Source organism: Mastomys coucha, unplaced genomic scaffold (assembly GCF_008632895.1).
Source record: "Mastomys coucha isolate ucsf_1 unplaced genomic scaffold, UCSF_Mcou_1 pScaffold9, whole genome shotgun sequence".
Lineage (NCBI taxonomy): Eukaryota > Metazoa > Chordata > Mammalia > Rodentia > Muridae > Mastomys > Mastomys coucha.
Genome location: NW_022196915.1, coordinates 102998618 through 103015824, shown reverse-complemented (window position 1 = coordinate 103015824; position 17207 = coordinate 102998618). Strand labels below are relative to the sequence as shown.

The 17207-nt window shown below is 44.0% G+C and overlaps 1 long non-coding RNA gene across 1 annotated transcript; it reads right to left on the bottom strand.

Annotated features, from left to right (window-relative positions):
* Positions 1 to 9778: 9778 nt before the first annotated feature.
* On the bottom strand, positions 9779 to 15800 carry LOC116085098. Its single transcript, XR_004116419.1, has 3 exons — positions 15637 to 15800; positions 15018 to 15234; positions 9779 to 9956 (listed from the first exon to the last, which is right to left on the bottom strand). It is a non-coding gene; the product is annotated as an uncharacterized LOC116085098 (long non-coding RNA).
* Between the last annotated feature and the right edge of the window lie 1407 nt (positions 15801 to 17207).

Sequence of the window (17207 nt, the reverse complement as noted above, 5' to 3'; positions counted from 1 at the left end):
GGCCGAGTGTCACCATGCCACTGAATATGACCACAGTGTGACCTTGTGGGCAGTTACACAATTCTACCAAGCTCCCATGTCCTCTTCTTTGAAACCAAGCCTACTCTTTGCAGCTCTAGGGAGGTTGTGGGGATTTCATGGGATAAGGCCAGTATAAATGCCTAGCAGGTCTGTGCTGAGTAGTCACAGAGTAAAGCGAGTTTTCTGCCTGCCTTTCCTGAGAGCCCAGATCCACTTCCTTATGCTGCTGGTGGTGGCCCTTTAACGCTAGCTCAGCTCTGCTCCGCTCTGGGGAGCAGTGGAAAATGAAAGCGACCCTCCCTCCTAAACAGCTTTTGGAAGCCAGTTTCATGTTCTCTCCTTCAATCTGCTCTCTCCAAGGGAGAATATGCTCTGTTCACTCAACCATTCCTTATGAAAACTGGTTTTGATTTCTAAGTGCGCTCTCTATGGACGACACAGCTTTCCACTTGTGCTGTCAAGGAAGGAGTTGTGCAGAGCTCAAGTATAGATCCTGATGTGCTCCTTCCAGTGTCTGGAAAAGCGGTTGGTGCATAATAGGTCCACAAAAAAGATATTGATTTCAGTGATGAGCCCACAGAAGTGTAGGTGTCATTCTGCCCGTGACTGCCTTAACTCCAGGGAACCTTCTCAAGTCTCAAACCTTCTATGAGTCAGAAGGAAGAGAGAAGTTCACTTCAGATTTGTGATTTTTATTTGCCAGTATTTTATCTTTATTTATTGTTCTTTGTTTTTATATGTATTTTCCACATGAATTAGTTGTGGAGAGCAGTCGAGCAGGAGAGGCATTCGCCATGGCAAGATGGCGCCTACTTCCGCTGTCAACTCCTAGTAAACAACTGTTTGTGTATGTGCGTAGAGAACTGTTTGCACATGTGCGTAGAGTGAAAAGACGCCATGTCACGGCCCATTCCGGGGCGTCACATGGGGTGATGAGCAAACAGCCAATCATGGGCAGACATGCCGCGCTGTGGGCGGACACACCGCACTGTGGTGTATATAAGCAGTGCTGATTATTGGCTCGGCCTCTTTTTCCCTCTGGGAGAGGGCAGTAAACGTGGCTGCAGAAGGATCCTAGTGTCCGCGTGTCTTCTTCTTGCTGGAGAGACGACTGCGCCGGCTACAATTAGTAATGTTGGCATTTAAATGAAAATTGATTACTTTTTGTTTTATAGAGTTGGCTCATGTTTGTCGGGGTTACAAAGTGCCTCTCTAAGGAGCCACAACGTTTGCTTCTAATATGTGCCGACAACCACATTATCAAGGGACGAGGGATCATCTCTTCAAGTCAAATGAATACCATTGTTCCCCACGGCTACAAAAACCCTTGGAATAGCATTTGTTTCGTGTTTAGTCCAACAATGGGCTGTTAGAGCCCAGCCAAGGTTGGTTTTGCTTTGTTGGTTTGGTTTTTTGTTTCTTTTTTAGACACAGACACAAGTATCCCCAGATGCCTCAGAGTCACTACGTAGCTAAAGATGACCTTGCCTGTGACCCACTGCCCTCACCTCCAGCTCAGAGCTGGACTTAAGGGCACTCATAAGATGTGCCTGCTTTATTGAGGTGCCGCCGAAGAGTAAAATCGGGGTTTTATGCAAACTACCAAGTCCACTACTGGCCGAGTCATAGCCTGCCTTCAGACTGCCTATGTTGGCACATTAGAGTAACCATGACGTCAGTCAAGTTATCAGTCACCCCAAGTACAGTCTATTCTTTGGTATAAGCCCTTGAATATCAAGGCAAGGTATCTATGCATAAGCACTCCAGTTTTGGGTCGCAGCGAATAACTCCAAGTGAGTTATTTGTGTAGACAATGCCTCCTTAGGAAACGTCAAGCAGCTGAGTCACACACGCTCCTGTGACAACCTGTCCACTCCCCCTCTAGAGCTTACGAATCTGCTCAAAGATGTTTTTGCTCAGTACCATCTTAACATTGGTTTCTTCTTTCTTGTTTCATGTCTGAATGTATTAAAATATTCTTTAGTGTATCACACACCTTTTCACACGGGCTTAATAATCAACTGTTCATGTAAATATGGCCCAAGTCCCCACTACCCACTCTTTTCAGTGAGTATTGTATTTGTTTGCTAAAACATTTTTAACACAACGTCTAAAGCTTGCCTTTGATTACACATCCTTTGGCTAATGTGCTCCCTCCCTCCCTCCCTCCCTCCCTCCCTCTCTCCCTCCCTCTCTCTCTCTCTCTCTCTCTCTCTCTCTCTCTCTCTCACACACACACACACACACACACACACACGTGCACACACACACGTGCACACACACGTGTGCACACACACACACAGGCACACACACTCTCTCACACACACACACACACACACACACACACACGCACATACACACGCACACCCCCCCTCCCAATTACACAGAACTGCAACTAGTGACGTCACATTAAGCCAGTGGTTCTTGACCTGTGGGTTGCGATCCCTTTGGGGTAAAGGGACCTGTTCTCAGGGGTCGCATAATAGATATCCTGAATATCAGATATTTACATTTTTATGATTCATAGCAGTAGCAAGATTACAATTATGAGGTAGCCACGAAAATAATTTTATGGTTGGGGTCGCCGCAGCCTGCGGAACTGTACTAAAGGACTGCAGCATTAGGGCGAGAACCGCTGCTTTTAAGTGGTCCTCCAGGATTGTTTGGGGCACAGCCTACGCAGTCAGACTTGGAATCCTCGACAGAGCCAATTTCATTCGTTACCCTGACTTCCTGGACTCTCACTCATTCTTGAACCCAGGGACAGATTTAACATGAGGCCAATGGAATTTACAGTTCTACTCAGGTACTGAGGACTTCCCAATGATCCACGGCCTCAGAACAGAGAGAGTGTAACGGTGATCCGTGGCCTCACCTGACTCTGCACGTGTTAAGTGAGTCAAAGGCAGACTTTGAGAGTTGGCTAAGGCGGTGCTTTCCTCCCTTGACTGTCCTGCCTTGACTCTGGTGGCATGCGGCTTACCTGGTGCACTGGGGGATATGGCTGAAGATACAGTGTGGATAGGCTTGGCTTCTCCTTGGTGGCAAGTACGTACATGGTTTACGGCTGTGTGCGTAAGGATAAGGCTACTCGTTGATTGGAGGGGCTTGTAGGAGTCTTCACTGTTCTCACTAGAGTTATGCAAGGATGGGCACTGTGATAACGTTGTGAAACACGTTTGCACATGGAAACCACGATCAAGACTGGGGACTCTTCCCTGCTGCCAAACAGAACCCTGCTGGCAGAGAAGTTTACTCACTTTGTCTAAATGCGGGCTCCTGGTCAGACAACGCGTGCCTCCAGGTTCCCACCTGATGCACGAGATCTGGGATTAATCTTCCTGAGGACCTCGTGCTGACTTCCACATCAGCGATTTTAATTCCATTTCCTGCACTTAGTACTGCTGCATGCATCTCAAGCTGTCTCTCGCCACTTCTCCCTCTCTAACCACGGAACTCTATAGGAACAGAAATGTCTGTCTCAGTCTCCACTGTGCTTGGGAGTTGCAGGTGAATGTGAGTCATCATGTGGGTGCTGGGAATCGAACCTGAGTCTTCTGAAAGAGCAGCCCTTCACCTCTGAGCTGCCATTTCTGCTCCTGTTTCATGAATCTCAGACCCGTGTTTTCCGCTCAGAGTGTGATGAAGCTTGATCAGTTTGGAGACCGTGCGTACTGCGGACTCCCAAGCTCGTTGCTGGAAGAATTACTAATCACCTTGGCAGAGGTTAGTCAGTTTAAAAGCACATTCCTCCCTTTCAGATGTAACTTTTGTGAAATGATAATCATTCAACAGGAGGAAGAAAGAGCAGGGAAGTCATACATCATGGTCACTGTCCGGCCTCCACCATTTCTGCTCTGACACACAATAAAGGGCAACATATTAATAAAAGGGAAATTTGGAATTCACTCGCAACCTAGAACAACTGGAAAAAGATTAGTTTTTGACCTTTGTATTTTTTTTCCCTGAAGGGAAACTAAGACCAAACTATTAAGTTGGGTTGCTGTGAATGGACCAAGATTAGATTTCTTCACACAGTGTCCCCTTTCTTCTATTATTGTCACATTTATTTGTTTTGTGGCAGTGAGAGAGGACGCGAGCCATGGTACAGATGAGGAGGCCAAAGGACAGCTTTCTCATTCCACGAGGTGCTTGCTTGGAACAGAACTCAGATCGCTGGTTGGCGGGGTGTGCCTTTCCTCTCTGAGCCATCTCTAGCCAGCCCATGTAATGTTTCCTTATGTAATCCTTAGGAACAACTAGCAGCAAGCTATGGCATATACAGGTGGAAGGACGTTAATACTAAAATTGAACTTAATATGGAATAACTAAAATCTTAGGTACATCAACAAATTTTTTTAACCAACTCAGTAAAAAGAAAAATACATATTTCTGTGGGTTTCCCTCTATTTCTGAGCATTGATTTGCTATTAAGGGCTTTAAGTTGAATCCTGAGGTCATTCTGCAGAGCTCTGAAGGATTTTTTTTAACTGAGTGGCAGAGCCACAGGACAATGCTTAGTATGATATCTATATTAATCAAAAGGCTTGCAATCCCAGGCTTGGCAGGACTCTCATCGTTCACCGGATTGTAGTGGTCACATTGAAAACCAGACCTTTCCCCATAACCTTCTGGAGGGTGCAAGAGGAGATGCTCTCTGACAAGCTGACCCTGTTGTCAGAACTTCCTGATGATATAATAAAAACTGTCCATCTTGTACAAGGCACAGTTCATAGTAGCATTCTTGGTTAATGGTATCAATTTAAGACACAGAACTGGGGGATCCAAATCTTTGCTGAGGAGTTGACGTATGTGAGGAGTGGTTAGGGCAGGGGGGAGAGATGCCCAGGAGATGTCAGCATGCTCTTCCAGGTCCCTGCTCATCCCTAACTGGAGATGGATCACGTTGCTGACTGTGTCTCCTGGGTCAGCCTAGGGACTGCCTCTGGATGAGGGCAGGGCAGACTGGACCAGTGAGGTAAAGGTTAAGTGCCCGTAGGCACATGACAGTCAGGAAAGGTGATTATAACTCCTGCAGCTACAGGGCCTCTCTCCAGACCTCCACACTGAAAAATACCATGCAGTTCCTAAGTCCCCAGGTGAGCCCCATATTCAAAATGTCTAGAAGGGGGCTGAAGAGATGGTTCAGAGGTAAGGAGAGTCAGCAACTCTTGCAGAGGACCTGAGTTCAGTTCCTGGCCTTCACAGGACAGCTTATAACAGGGTATAACTCCAGTTTCAGGGCACATGATCCTTTCATCTGGCCCTAGCTGATTCCTGTACATATATGGCACACATAAATGCATGCAGGCACACACGCATATACATAATAATAATTAACTTTTTAAAAATTATTTTATTTATAAGAGTACAGTGTAGATGTCTTCAGACACACCAGACGAGGACATCAGATCCCAAGAGATGGATGTGAGCCACCATGTGGTTGCTGGGAATTGAACTCAGGACCTCTGGAAGAGCAGTCAGTGCTCTTAACCGCCAAGCCATCTCTCCAGTCCAATAATTTACTTTTATAAATGAAACATCTAGACCTCCTAAACACCTCCTGGGGGCCTCATAGAAGGCCAAGTACTGTTCAGAGGTACATGTAGATATTCCTCTCTTGATTTGGACTGAAACTTTTTCCAGTATTTATTTATTTTCTTTCTTTCTTCCTTTCTTTCTTTCTTTCTTTCTTTCTTTCATTCTTTCTTTCTTTTTTTCGAGACAGGGTTTCTCTGTGTAGCCCTGGCTGTCCTGGAACTCACTCAAAGGGAGGAAGAGGAAGAGGAGGAAGAGGAGGAAGAGGAGAAGGAAGAGGAGGAGAAGGAAGAGGGGGAGGAGGAAGAGGAGGAGGACGAAGAGGGGGAGGAGGAGGAGGAGGAGGAGGAGGAGGAAGAGGAAGAGGAAGAGGAGGTAGACCAGGCTGGCCTTGAACTCAGAAATCCACCTGCCTCTGCCTCCCAAGTGCTAGGATTAAAGGCGTGTGCCACCATCGCCCGGCTTCCAGTATTTGTTTTCAAGGGTTAAGGAGAGCTTCTCCTCACTCTTGACTTTTGGGCAGTAGCTCATTTTCCTGGCTTGTTTGGGCCCTTTAATTCTCAGCAAAGCTCAAACAGTGTCCTGTGAGTCATGTGGGACAGACCTCAGCTATTTCATTGGTACCAAGGTCACAGTCCAACGCACCTTTTAAAGCAAGGTGCCAGTTGGCATCTAGGTTGGGCACATGCCATCAGTACAGAGATGCACTAAAGGATGTTGACGTTGATGTATCTTCTAGTGGGTTCCTTTGGCTAGAAGAATTCACTGATTTAAAAAAAATGGAAGACTCTTCTTGCTAATTTGCATAAGAGAATTAGGTAAGGGAGGAAGAGAAGGAGGAGGAGGAGGAGGAGGAAGAGGAAGAGGAAGAGGAGGAGGAGGAGGAAGAAGAGAAGGAGAAAGAGAAGGATGAGGAGGAAGAGGAAGAGGAGGAGAAGAGGAAGAGGAGGAGGAGGAAGAGGAGGAGGAATAGGAAGAGGAGGAGGAAGAGGAAGAGGAGGAAAAGGAAGAGGAAGAGGAGGAGGAGGAAGAGGAGGAGGAAGAAGAGGAGGAGGAAGAGGAGGAGGAGGAGGAAGAGGAGGAGGAAGAGGAGGATTATGGGGGCTCTTGTACCTAGAGTCCTGCAGCAGTGACTGAGTTTCTGAAGGCAGCACAGCCTCCCCACATTCAACATGGAAATGACTCTGTAATTGAACAGTATTATGTGCCATGAGGCTCAGCCCCCCCCATAAAGGAAGAAATTTAAATATTTGGGGATACTTTCTGGGAAATTTGCCTTTAAAAATATCTATTTGAAGTATTTGGGCGATTTATCAAAAAGTCATTTTCTGGAAGTTTAAAATATTCAACAAATGACCTGGATTCCTCTTTCCTCGCTGTTGATATGTAGGGACACGTCCCAAAATACACACATTCTGTCATAGCTGCTTAGTCACTGGATTGCAGTTCTTCCTGAGGAAGGAATTAGGTTGACTTATAAGCGAGAGGTCGCTCCAGTGACTACCTGCTGCCCCAAGGCCTCAGTCCCAGAGCTTCATGCAGCTGCCCACTGCGCATGCTCATGGCGGTAGTCACTCAAGTCCAGCTCCACCGCTCCCATTCACCTTTCGCCCCCATGGCTGCCTCCCCTGATCTCCCTCTTCTTTCTCCGCGGCACATCCGCAAGTCACCATGACTGTCCTGGAATCCCGTCCTGCTATCTCTCTCTCTCCACCCTTCCTTTCTATTCCCACTGCCCCTGGACCCCTGCTGCTTCAAGCCTGGGTAATTATAACAGCATATCCTAACTAATCGCTTACTTGTTTCTCCCCCTCCAATTCACTGCTGCCACGGTAATCTCCCTAAAACACCACTTAATCATGCCAAACCCTTAATTAAAAATCTTCATTATCTCTTCATTACCACTAGGATGGAGTCCAAGCGCCTTAGTTTCCTTCCACATTCTGGCCTGAATCCACATTTCCAGCTTACGGCCCACTATTTCCCAGTTTCCACAGACTCCACTAAGGCCGGTCTGATCATACCATTCATCCACCTGGAAACGTTCCTTCAGGCCTGTTGAGACTCTGTTCGTCCTCTGGGATCCCTGTCAGGTCCTCTTGCCTTTTATGTGACTTCATCACTGGATAACCGTGTCCTCGGAGATTCTTTATCATGGCCTGCCATGATTCATTGATTTGTTCGTGAGGTCTTTGTGTTTTCTCCCTTTTGCAGACTGTATCATCTTAAAACCAGAGACTGTTCTAGATCCATCTGTACACACACACCCTCGTTATAGACACACCACGCCACCTTGCCATTCCTAATAAATAATAATTACGATGTGATTTGGGTAAAAGGTATTTGGAGCATGGTGACTGCCACAGCTTCTCCACAGCGATCCTTTTTATTTGCAGTGCCTACCTGGGCGACTGAAGTGACTTGCTATGTGCAAAGGGAATTTATGAAGTGTGGATAGATGGTCACTTAAATCTGGCCAGTTTCAAAGACATGCCGTTAAAGAAGCAATGCTAGGAAAGGGGTGGTCCATTTTCTTCCTCAAGGCACCGCAGAGCACTGTGGGACTTGGCAATGATGTCACTAACAGTTGGAGCGTGGCAGAAGGCTGAAGCAGGGATCCCTTAGTGATCTTGTGAGTCTTCGCCAGCGTGGGATTTCTCCACCTGTGCGCTAAGCTGAGCGCATAGGAGCCGGGTAGAGTATGCCCACACAGGAGCAGGGCTCAGTACACCATGCATGGGGAAGCAACAGGTAAGATGACTCTTCAGATTCTCATTAGAACACAAGTACCACGTGCTGAGACCTCAGTAGCTTAGAAAAAGCAGTGTGCTCCCGCATCTCGGCTAGAGCAGGCAAGAGTTTCTTCTCAGGGCCTTCTCTTCCTATTTCACCAATGTCCCTGGCACCCTGCACCTCAGGACACTGCAGGAGCTGGCGTGCGACCTCATGCCCAAGAAGCCCTGAGACAGAGCGCTGCATGGCATGCGCCATGATGATGGAAGCCGGTGGAGTATGGAATGCTTCGTTTCTGCCTCCCCACTCTTTCTGCCCACTTTCTGGAGAAGAATCAAGAAAAAGGAAACAGAAAACATTAGGTGATGGAAGATGTTGGGTTTTAGCCTCCTTTCTTCTTCTACTTTCATTCTAAGAACAGGAAACTGGGCAGTGTACTGTCTCACGTTCGATGGAAGCCGGAGATAACCCTTCGCTGTATAGTCCCCACGATCCTGGTGCCTGCTGGAGGCTTCTCCGTGTGATCAGTGTTGCAACTGGACGTCCCTTACCCAAAGAACGAACGGATGCCATCCAACTTGCTTGTCCTGTCTTTCCCAGAGAGTTTAACTAATAAGTAAATTTCAGTAAATGAGACTGTAGACCACGGTTTTGTACAAGAGACCAACAGAATTTGATTTTCAGAGATCAAAATAATTTCAAGCAGATGAAGTCATACTCACGTGAATTAAGCTTGTTCCCCAACTTAAAGCGATGCAAACATTTAAAAATCATGCTTTTTGATCGTGAATGTTTGGCTGAAAGATGTTATCTGAATGAGGGAATTATCCCGGAAGTGGGAAATATGAGGTACCTTGTGACACGTGACAGGAAACAAAGGGCTGCCGTGTGCAAAGGCACCTGGGTTGAGTGGAGTGGTTGTCGTGAAGACGGGAGGCTGATGGGAAGTCTTGGATGGAAGTCCATTTTCCCATTAAGCTTGAACGCTGATTTTGTCTAAACCATCATTACAACTATCTGTGGCAGCCAAGTGCATCAGGGGATAACAACTGGCGAATTAAGACATGAAAACCCATGTTTTGATATAAAATATAGCTAACAAAAGTTAGTATATATAATATATATGTGTATATATACATACTATATACATATACACATACACACATTATATATTTATATATACATATATATGCACATATATGTGTATACACACACACACACACACATATATATATATATATATATATATACACACACACACACACATATATATATATATATATATCCTTTATCTTGGTTGCACCCTCTCCCTTCTTGTTGCCTTGGAATTCCTGACTTGTTGACCCAGAGGGAAATACCTGGTTTATCTGGCACTCACTACACGAGGTGGGAAGAGTCCAAGTGGATGAATCACTTTGGACTTTTTTATAACAGAGTCCATTTCTACACCCAGAAAGGTAATGCCACCAGAGAATGGTTAGAGCATTTTATTATGGAGTGGACTTCGGGGTCCTCAGAGAAAAGGTGAAGACATCTTCCAAATTATTCACGAGTGACAGGATCTCCCTTGTATAAAAATCCAGTGTTCTCAGGCTTCGTCCTACAGGTCAGAGACGCAGCTGACAGATCTCTCCTCGTCTGGACGTTGATTTTACATAATTCATCTTGCAGATAAATGAGAGAAAAAGAAGGAACATTTTCTCTTTACTTACAAGGTTACATACGACACAGAGCGGACGCATGACTAGAAGAATCATTCTTGATCGAGAAGAAAATACCGAGGTCCATTTCTCTATGATACGGGCGTCTCCATGGTAACCAGTAAAGGCTTGGCGATCTGCAGATGGCCAGGCTACTCTGGCTGAGACCTCTAGGCACAAGAGCGCCACCTAGCGAGAAAATCGTCTTCAAAACTTTCCAAGGACCCAAATTTATTCACTTCCTATGGAAAAATAATTAACTTTACACAGACATGCCTATAATTTTAAATATTTCAGCATAGAATCCTAATTTTGAAATCAAAAGACTAGAGTTAGTGAAATGGTCCAACAACGAGGAAACTCAAAGATTTGACCAACGCTTTGTGTTAGTTACAATTTGGTTTAGATTCTTTGCACTCATGCGTACTTCCAAAAGTGCTGACGCGTTATGTTATGTTTCAAATATAAAGAAAATCTTGAAAACTTTGAAAGAAAATAGAAGAGGCATGGAAGAAGGATTGAGAATGGAGTGGAAAGAAACAAAAAAAGAGACCTTTTGTTATACTCCAGCCAGTGTTTGTTTTGAACTACATGAATGCATTGCTAATAAAATAAATTAAATTTAAAAAGGAGATGTCAGCACATATTGATGCTGCAAGCAGCCATTGAATTTAGCAGAAATAGTCGTGCAGTCACATTAAATTTATTTGCTAATCTGCAAAGAAAAACAATGCTTCCTTTCCATAAAATTAAAATATTTTCTTCAACTCTCCCTCCCCTCCTTCTATCCTCCCCCTCCCTTCCTCTCTCTTCCCTCTCCCTCCCCCTCCTCCCTCCTCCCTCTTCATCCCCTTCCCTCCCACTGCCCCCCCCCCCCCCCCGTCTCCTACTGCTTCCTCCCCTGCTCCCTCACATTTATGATACATCTCTTACACTTTACCTGGACTGACAACTCGGGTTTTGATTTTTGTTAAAAACCACTTAAGTCAATGGTTCTGAACTTCCCTGGACAAGCTATAGCAAGGAATTCACCTAATTTTGTCCTTTGGCATGCGTACTAACACAGGAAATGCATGTCACAAAATGCATGATACAAAACAAACCTCAATGCATACATCTTTCAAGTTGCCTCTGTTGCTAAACACCTTCCACTTCTATAGCTTGGATTCAAGTCTGTGGGATCCTGGATGGAAGGTGGCTGCCATTATGACAAAGATGCGAACCCAGAGACACCAGGCTATATGACATTCCTGCCCAGAACACTAAGCTGGTGTCTAGGGCTGAAAGACAACTGTACCATCTTCCAGAGCACTGTAGAACACTGTAGAAGATATAATAATTTGCTGTGAGGTTATTCTTTTATAAAAAGTCAGTCTGTTTGGCTAGAAAATATTACACACTCTTAAGGGGTTTTTGTTTTGTTTTTGTTTGTTTGCTTGGGTTTTTTTGAGGTGGGACTTATATTTTTAGTTACAAAGTTTCCCAAGCTTTTACTAAGCCAGTGGATGCAAAGTTTCCAAACTGCTTTGGAGTTTGAACCAACTCTGCAGTGACTGAAAGCCACACCAATTCCATATTTACTGTGATTTGTATTTGGGTGAATATCTGGAAATATACAGAACTTCTGAGTAGTTTAAAACACAGCACCAGTACGTATGTTGAGATGCTGCATCTAAGCACAGACTGTGGTCTGAACCTAATCTAACTCTAACCTCATCAGCCCAGTTAGCATAGTTAATGTCATTTTCCCCTTTTCCTCTTTCTCTCTCTCTCTCTCTTTCTCTCTCTCTGTGTGTCTCTGTGTCTCTGTCTCTCTCTGTCTCTCTCTGTCTCTCTCTCTGTGTCTCTCTCTCTCTCTCTCTCTCTCTCTCTCTCTCTCTCTCTCTCTCTTTTTTGAGATGGGATCCCTTTAGTCCTCTAGACCAGGCTGACCTCAAACTCACAGGCATCCACCTTCCTCTACCTCTGGATTCTGGGACTAAAGGCAAGAACCACTACACTCAGCTATTTTTACTTATTCTATTCCTTTAAAATACTACATTCAAGAAAGATTGACAGCTAGAAACAGAGTGGAAATGATGATTTTAGAGTCTGTATGTGTGTGCGTGTGTGTATATGTGTGTGCATCTGTGTGTGCATGTGTGCATGTATGTATGTGTGTGTATGTATGTGTGTGTGTGCATGTGTGTGTGTGTGTGTGTGTGTGTGTGTGTGTGTAATTGGTTGGGTTGATCTGTAGCCTTAATTAAATGCTATCAAATAATGTGTTCCAATGTTGATGCAGTTAAAATAAACTAAGGCGAAGGATTATTATTTACCTGGCTTTTGGTTTGGGTTTCATTTTTAAAACAAACAAACAAAAGACAAAACCTACGTAAGGCAGGAGAGATGGCTCAGGAGCTCAACACACTTGCTGAGCTAGCAGAGGGCCATGGGCAGTTCTCAGCACCTAGATTGCCACTAACAATCATCTGTAGCTCTAGTTCCCAGGGGATTCAACTCTCTCTTCTGGTTCCTGATGGTACTGTGTACATGGGCAATACACACTCAAAAATAAATAAATAAGTGTTTAAAAAGAAAAAACATATATAAATATAATTACTGAATAATACCTATATATAACTTTAGTCATATGGGTACAAAGCTAAAAAGAAGTGAAATCCAACCATTTTCCAGCAAATTTAATTCTAATCTCTCATCTGATCAGCTGACCAGTTGCCATTTGCATTTGACCCAGCCCCAACTTAACTGCTCTGATAGAGTTCTTGGAGCAAAGGTTGAGATGCAACACTTAGTAGGTGGCTGCATCACCAGCAGAAATCCCCCAAGCCAGTCAGAATCTCATGCTACAGTCTCAGTGAGAAAACATTCTTCCTGCTAGAGCTGTGGAGGTATGAAAAGCCTCCGGTGGTTTCTATGTGTACGTTCTGAATGTATTTTCTCTGAAGGTTGAAGGCATTTGGGATGCTTAGTTCTTATTCCAATTTACTGTGTGCATACCGGCTGCATGTGCATGTGAGTGTGGGGGCCAGAAGGGAAGGGATCCTCTTGTTTCTCTTCCCAGTGCTAAACTTAACAGATACAAATTCATGCTACCATGCCCGCGTTTCAATGTGGGTGCTGGGGATTCAAAGTCAGGCACTTCCTGACTGAGACATCTTCTCACCCCTGGTTGTTTAGTTACATGCACTAAGGAGAACCTAGCCTTCTTCATGGAACAATACAACAATTTTCTCCTATAAACCCATGGTATGTTATATTAGACAAGTTTAAGCCATGGTGGGTTTAGATGTTCAGTAAGTGAACTATTTGCAGCTCATCCTCCAAACAGCCATGTGGCTTGGTCTAATTTAAACATTTAAACAACCGAATTGAAGAATAAGAGATCTAGTCAGAATACTAGAGTAGAAACAGCACCCCGAGGGGCAGATCCACTGCCTTAGACCAGGCTACAGTTAGTAAAGAATTCTTTGAACCCCTTTGTAAACAGAACTGTGTGCTGCACCATCTGGAGATACAATGTGACTCTCAAAAGGTTCTGCAGAAATTCCATTAACTGCTCAATGGATCTCTTTTCCTGTAAATCTATGGCTTCATTAAATACCCAATAAAATATATTAATTAGAAATAAACGCCAGCATTTTTCTACAGAAGACTTTCCCTGCTTGAGTCACACACTCATACATACATCCAGTCAATGATCAAACACATACCGAACATCTAGTTAGTGTCACGGGCTCAGAAGCATGACAGTAAACAAAGGCACCGTGATGCTTGGGTTTATGGACAAGGCAGACTTGTATCAAACAGCTGCAGAGACAGAGGTGTATGTGCATACTCATCCCTGTGAAGGAGAAGACCCAAACAGTGGTGTGGTCTGAAGACCAATAGAATAACCTGCCTTAGAATGGGTCTTCAGAGGGTTTTCTTTGAGGAAGTAAGATTTAAGCCACCGAAGTGCCCTGATGTGAGTAAAGTAGGGATACATTAATAATAAATGTCTTTTAGTAAAAGTTTACAATTTTTTTATATATTTCTACTAAAGTTTTATAATTTTTAAAATTCTTTGAAAGTTGTACTTAACTCAGCATCTTGTGTTTCCTCCTGTGATCTTCGATGGGCATCTGAACCCAAGAGCCTGAGTTGGCCATGGACCAGCCATTGTGGAGGGGTTGAGTGACTGGCACAGAGTGATGGCTAAGCAGGGTGAGGACTTGGGACCAAACACTGCATGGCTTTCTACTGCTTCCCTTTCATATCTTTGACTTTGCTTAAAGCAAAGCTCTGTAGCACATTAGTTAGAGGCTAAGTTAAATCTAATGTAGCCTCCATTAACATAAAAACCTAAGAAGCATTATCAGGAATCTATGAATGGAGAACTCCTGGAAGATTAGCAGATTTTCCTGAAAGACGAGTTTGAATAAGGGTATAAAAGAATGAACTATATATATATAAACATACACACATGTCACACACATATGTCACATACACATCACATATACACGTCACACACATGGCACATACATGTAACACATATGTCACACATTGTCTCACAAATGTCTCATACACGTGTCACACACATCTCTCACATACATATATCATACAGACATATCTCACACACATGCCATATGCATATGTCACATACATGTCAAACACATATCTCATGCACACACATCTCACATATGTCACACACATATCTCATACATACTCAGAGTTTTACATATTTACTCTCTGCTTTCTACCTAGCTATACCATCTTCAGTTAGCCTAGACTACCATTGAATGTGTTGGCTGAAAATACTGCCACATACTGAACATTTGCACTCTCCAAAAAGCTGCTATATTGAAGCCTAGATCCCCAGTGAACTGGTGTCTGATGGGCATGGAATTAGGCCATGATCGTTCTAAGTGCCCACATGGGACTGGAGACCTTAGAAGAGGCCAGAAAAAAAAGTTTACTTATCTTCACACCCTATGTGAGGACACACCAGAATACAGATATCTTCATACCAGAAATAGTTCTCACCAGGAGCTCTGAGGTCTCCACCTGGATATAGGACTTGAAGCTTTCAGAGAGATGAACTTGAACTGTCTGAAGCATCTAGCCTATGGTGGTCTGGCATGATGGTGTGGCTGGAAACACTGTCTGGGAGACGGAAGTGTGCCACAGAGGCACTGGCTCAACTCTTGCCTATTCAGACGCTGTCCCTGTCAGCTGCTCTTGTAGTCTCACATAAACCTGTCTGAGGAGCACATATAACTTATCCTTTTTAGATCATAGAGTCAGGTAAACATGCTAGCTTCTGTTGTATAATTGTCTCCTGGGTGTTGAAAATCATAGAACTATGTAACTCCTCTGTTTTTCTCTAACTTCAAGCAAGAATGCAGAGAGTGACAAGTTTACACTTTACTGGTATCTTTTTTGTTAACATACAATTTAATAATATCACAAGACATCTCCCTCCTACTCTGGAGCAATTGAGAAAAGAGTAGTAACCTCCAAACTATCTCTAGTCTAGTTATTTTGTTTTTTGAAATACACACAAATGTACTGTGATTATATTCTCTCCTCATCACCCTCTTATCTCCGCCCTCTTTCTCAGAACCCCTTTTTCTTCCAGCTAATCCCTCTTATGCTCACGTACTTCCTCTGTTTTGGTTGTTGTTGACATATTTGGTTTTTAATGAGGGTTGTGTGTATGAATGTGAGTATGGGGTTATTTCCTGGAGCCTGCACAATTGACAAATGGCTACATCAGAAGAAAATGGTACCCCACATGTTCGGGCATCTACTAACTGCCCACAGACAGGAGTGGCTCTTCAGGAAGGAGTAGAGGCTCATGGGAAATTCCTCCATCCATGCTGGAATGTTGAAGGGCCAAGTCTTTTTTTTTTTTTTTTGAGGAGAAGATGTGCTTTATTTTGTTTTTATTTTTATTTTTAGATTTTATACTTTTACTTTCTTTTCTTTCTTGTCTCTTTTTATTTATTAATCATTTTATTTGTTTACATTTCACATGTTATCCTTCTTCCCATTGTGTGGCCTTGTGTAGGTACCCATAGTACTGTGCCCTCAGGATTTCGATAACCCTGTCATGTGAGGGCAGCATTTTGTAGCCCTGTTCCCTATACTCTGACTGTTATTCTACAAAGTTCTTAAATGAATTCTACCCACTGTGAAGTCGGCTGACCTGTCATAAGGTGTAGGTATGCCTATGCTGTAACTCATGCATTTGATATTCCTAGAACGTCTCACGTCATCATTTTCTTATGATTTCAGAGAAAGGCCAAGTGTGGATTTACTGTGAAACCTTGTTCATTGAGAGGCTACTTAATTAAAAATCAAGCATAATAACAAGTTCCAGGGATGTTTTTTAAGATTTGTTTTCCACAGGGCTGGAGAGATGGCTTAGAGGTTAAGAGCACTGTCTGCTTTTCCAGAGGTCCTGAGTTCAATTCCCAGTAACCACATGATGGCTCACAACCATCTGTAATATGATCTCATACTATCTTCTGGTATGCAGGTGTACATGCAGGTAGAGCGCTTGTATGTATTTGTAAAATCAATCTTTTTAAAAGATTTTTTTAAAAAAATATGGATGTATGTTTATCTATATGGTGGTATAAATATATAAATATAGGTGCCTGCCAAGGGCAAAAGAGAAAATTGTATGTCCTAGAGGTAGAGCTAGTTGTGAGCCATCTGATATGGATGTTGAGATTCAAATTCAGGTTCTCTGGAAGAGCTGTGTTTGATCTTAATCACTGAGCCATTTCTCCAGCACTGGGGTGGGAGTAGCTATTAAGAAATAATTAAAGGGATCTCTGGGTTGGGTGTCCTGAGCGGACCTTGGGCACAAGCTCTGCAGCCAGTCCCACAACACCGGAGGAAGCTCCACTCCTAAGGGCTTTGACACTCTCAGGATCAGAGGTGAGGAGGATACAACATCTGTCCCAACACCAGGAGTAACTGGGATTAGCAGGACTAGGCACACAGGAACTCCTACAGCAGAGTGGCTCAGGTTCCTTCCGGTCTCTCTAGGCTGGTGTCCTGAGCAGACCTTGGGTGCAAGCTCCACAGCCAGTCCCACAACACGTAGAGGAAGCTGCTGCACTCCCAGGTACTCTAACAGGCCCAGGGTCACAGGATCACAGGATCACAGAGACAGCTTGACTCTGAGGAGTTCTGACACAGCCAGGATCACAGGAAGGACAG